This window comes from Schistocerca gregaria, unplaced genomic scaffold (genome assembly GCF_023897955.1).
Source record: "Schistocerca gregaria isolate iqSchGreg1 unplaced genomic scaffold, iqSchGreg1.2 ptg001021l, whole genome shotgun sequence".
NCBI classification, from domain to species: Eukaryota; Metazoa; Arthropoda; class Insecta; order Orthoptera; family Acrididae; genus Schistocerca; species Schistocerca gregaria.
The window spans coordinates 20,001-24,238 of record NW_026062369.1 but is presented as its reverse complement, the minus strand read 5'-3'; the positions used below and the strand labels follow the sequence as shown (position 1 = coordinate 24,238).

At 53.4% G+C, this 4,238-nt stretch overlaps 1 non-coding gene across 1 annotated transcript in view; it reads left to right on the top strand.

The window, feature by feature from the left end:
- The first annotated feature begins 2,595 nt into the window (after positions 1 to 2,595).
- LOC126327123 (small subunit ribosomal RNA) overlaps positions 2,596 to 4,238 on the top strand; it is a 1,893-nt gene continuing 250 nt past the window's right edge. Inside the window, exon 1 of the ribosomal RNA XR_007561002.1 lies at positions 2,596 to 4,238. This exon is cut by the window's right edge and continues 250 nt beyond it. This is a non-coding gene — a ribosomal RNA (small subunit ribosomal RNA).

Genomic DNA, 4,238 nt, shown 5'->3' with positions numbered 1-4,238 from the left:
CACCTTAACCTAAGTTACGCTGCACCTTAACCTAAGTTACGCTGCACCTTAACCTAAGTTACACTGCACCTTAACCTAAGTTACGCTGCACCTTAACCTAAGTTACGCTGCACCTTAACCTAAGTTACGCTGCACCTTAACCTAACTTACACTGCACCTTAACCTAAGTTACACTGCACCTTAACCTAACTTACACTGCACCTTAACCTAAGTTACACTGCACCTTAACCTAAGTTACACTGCACCTTAACCTAACTTACACTGCACCTTAACCTAAGTTACACTGCACCTTAACCTAAGTTACACTGCACCTTAACCTAAGTTACACTGCACCTTAACCTAAGTTACACTGCACCTTAACCTAAGTTACACTGCACCTTAACCTAAGTTACACTGCACCTTAACCTAACTTACACTGCACCTTAACCTAACTTACACTGCACCTTAACCTAACTTACACTGCACCTTAACCTAACTTACACTGCACCTTAACCTAACTTACACTGCACCTTAACCTAACTTACACTGCACCTTAACCTAACTTACACTGCACCTTAACCTAACTTACACTGCACCTTAACCTAACTTACACTGCACCTTAACCTAACTTACACTGCACCTTAACCTAACTTACACTGCACCTTAACCTAACTTACACTGCACCTTAACCTAACTTACACTGCACCTTAACCTAACTTACACTGCACCTTAACCTAACTTACACTGCACCTTAACCTAACTTACACTGCACCTTAACTGTCACATGTAACGTCACAGGAATGTAGCTTTGCCTAACAGCAACCCTCTGAACATAGTTCACTGCTTGGATCCTCTGGTGTCATGTGTATTTCTTGATGCCATGGTGCGTACCCTCACATAAAGGTCTTTCGAGTGTTGCGTACTTTCTACACAGTCCCGCTAACCACTGGAAGGGTGTACCGCTACAGAACGAATATCGCCCTCCCCTCCTGCCCTTCCAAGCTGGTCGGTCAGGCGTTTGTTTGTGAAAAGAGCCTTGCAGCTGTTCAGTTGCATTCGGTTGTCGATGCAGTCAGTGTACGTTGTGGTACGGCCTGTGTGGACTGTCCGCTGATGTACGCGTAACCCACACTGATCATCCGTCGTTACGTACTGAGTGACATAATGTGGCACATGCTTGACCGTACACCGGCTGCGCCCTACAATGGCGAATCATAAGGGCCATATGTTGTGCACGATGCTACTTGTCTCGTCTCCCCATTACAGCGAGATTGCACTGTTGTACGCCGTACAGACATGTGGTAAGTAGGTACGGACGAAAGTATTGCATGTTGGCCCCCCCCCCCCCCTCCTCCCTCTGCCGGGAATCAGCGTGAGCCGTCTGTTGATGTAGCGACGAGGGTTTTCCTATTTAATCGTATTGCCCCACACAACATGATAGCACGGTGGACCGCGTTCCACATCTGCGACATGCTACAGAGGCCGGTTGACAGTCGACCGCGCAAGGGACATTGCACACGTGCGCGGACCATCTTCCACGTGTTCTCTCGTGTACATGCCGCAGTGTGTATGTGGGCTGATGTAGCGTGTCGTGACACATAACATGCAGGCATGCCAGAATCGTAGATTTCGCAAATGTAGATTGACGTATACGTTTGCTGCCAAAGATCCGCAAATGAACTGGAAATCAGTTGTTGAGCGGTTGTTCGCGCTGCAGGTGCATCGGTGATAGCGACGATCGGTACATCTGTGAACCGGTTGTTTCGGCGGTACCCGCCATGCCCCCGAACCTGAGTTGGCCATGTGGGTATGAAGCGATACGAGGCTGTGGCTTGGCGGGACAGTCCCCGGCCGGTGAGGGGGGGCCGCCCGGCGTGCTGGCCGCGCGCTGCGTGAGCGCACGCACTACAGCCGGCTGGTGGGGGGCGCCCAGTGGCAGGAGCGCCGGCCGACGGGCCCGGCTGGCGTCCCAGCTATGCGCCGGCGCACCCTGCGCGCGGCGCCAGGCGGCCAAAGTGGGTTCTGCCGAGCCCGGTGCGAAGCGCGGTGGACATCTGCAGTGTGCTGGTCCGATTGCGGACTGTGTGCGTTGAGGATGCGCCGCCGCCCGGCACTCGGCGTCGCGACGCCGTCTGCTGCTCGGTCGCCCCCAGCGGTTCTCGCAGGTGGTTTGTATCGCAGCTCTGCGGACGTGTTGGCGCGTGCGCTGTGCTGGGAGAGTTCGCTTCTGCACCCAAGTGGGGCTTTGCCCTTCTGTGGCGCTGGCGTTGGAGCTGCCGGTCACCGTAGGTGGCGCGTGTTGTTTCCCGCCGGCAATGCCACGACAGCACGCTCCCGGGCCTCTGTCGGCAGCGGCAAGCTCAGTTGGGAGCACGGGTGTTCGCACTGAAAGCGTCTACTCGCCTATCTCCGGGCGATTGCGCCTCTCTCGAACCCGACCAAGTACTTAGGACGGCGCTGCGCGCCGCCGGGACCTGAGAGGGTTTCGAGGTGTATCGTGCAGGGGAGCTCAGCCTCCTCCTGTTTGCAGAATAATTGAGCGGACGCTTGCGTGTTCGCGCGGGCCCTCGGGACACACTCCCGGGCGGCCGGCTGCTCAGCTCTCGTTGACGCAGCTCCCTGGTTGATCCTGCCAGTAGTCATATGCTTGTCTCAAAGATTAAGCCATGCATGTCTCAGTACAAGCCGCATTAAGGTGAAACCGCGAATGGCTCATTAAATCAGTTATGGTTCCTTAGATCGTACCCACGTTACTTGGATAACTGTGGTAATTCTAGAGCTAATACATGCAAACAGAGTCCCGACCAGAGATGGAAGGGACGCTTTTATTAGATCAAAACCAATCGGATTGGCTCGTCTGGTCCGTTTGCCTTGGTGACTCTGAATAACTTTGGGCTGATCGCACGGTCCTCGTACCGGCGACGCATCTTTCAAATGTCTGCCTTATCAACTGTCGATGGTAGGTTCTGCGCCTACCATGGTTGTAACGGGTAACGGGGAATCAGGGTTCGATTCCGGAGAGGGAGCCTGAGAAACGGCTACCACATCCAAGGAAGGCAGCAGGCGCGCAAATTACCCACTCCCGGCACGGGGAGGTAGTGACGAAAAATAACGATACGGGACTCATCCGAGGCCCCGTAATCGGAATGAGTACACTTTAAATCCTTTAACGAGTATCTATTGGAGGGCAAGTCTGGTGCCAGCAGCCGCGGTAATTCCAGCTCCAATAGCGTATATTAAAGTTGTTGCGGTTAAAAAGCTCGTAGTTGGATTTGTGTCCCACGCTGTTGGTTCACCGCCCGTCGGTGTTTAACTGGCATGTATCGTGGGACGTCCTGCCGGTGGGGCGAGCCGAAGGCGTGCTTGCGCGTCCCGAGGCGGACCCCGTTGAAATCCTACCAGGGTGCTCTTAGTTGAGTGTCTCGGTGGGCCGGCACGTTTACTTTGAACAAATTAGAGTGCTTAAAGCAGGCAAGCCCGCCTGAATACTGTGTGCATGGAATAATGGAATAGGACCTCGGTTCTATTTTGTTGGTTTTCGGAACCCGAGGTAATGATTAATAGGGACAGGCGGGGGCATTCGTATTGCGACGTTAGAGGTGAAATTCTTGGATCGTCGCAAGACGAACAGAAGCGAAAGCATTTGCCAAGTATGTTTTCATTAATCAAGAACGAAAGTTAGAGGTTCGAAGGCGATCAGATACCGCCCTAGTTCTAACCATAAACGATGCCAGCCAGCGATCCGCCGCAGTTCCTCCGATGACTCGGCGGGCAGCCTCCGGGAAACCAAAGCTTTTGGGTTCCGGGGGAAGTATGGTTGCAAAGCTGAAACTTAAAGGAATTGACGGAAGGGCACCACCAGGAGTGGAGCCTGCGGCTTAATTTGACTCAACACGGGAAACCTCACCAGGCCCGGACACCGGAAGGATTGACAGATTGATAGCTCTTTCTTGATTCGGTGGGTGGTGGTGCATGGCCGTTCTTAGTTGGTGGAGCGATTTGTCTGGTTAATTCCGATAACGAACGAGACTCTAGCCTGCTAACTAGTCGCGTGACATCCTTCGTGCTGTCAGCGATTACTTTTCTTCTTAGAGGGACAGGCGGCTTCTAGCCGCACGAGATTGAGCAATAACAGGTCTGTGATGCCCTTAGATGTTCTGGGCCGCACGCGCGCTACACTGAAGGAATCAGCGTGTCTTCCTAGGCCGAAAGGTCGGGGTAACCCGCTGAACCTCCTTCGTGCTAGGGATTGGGGCTTG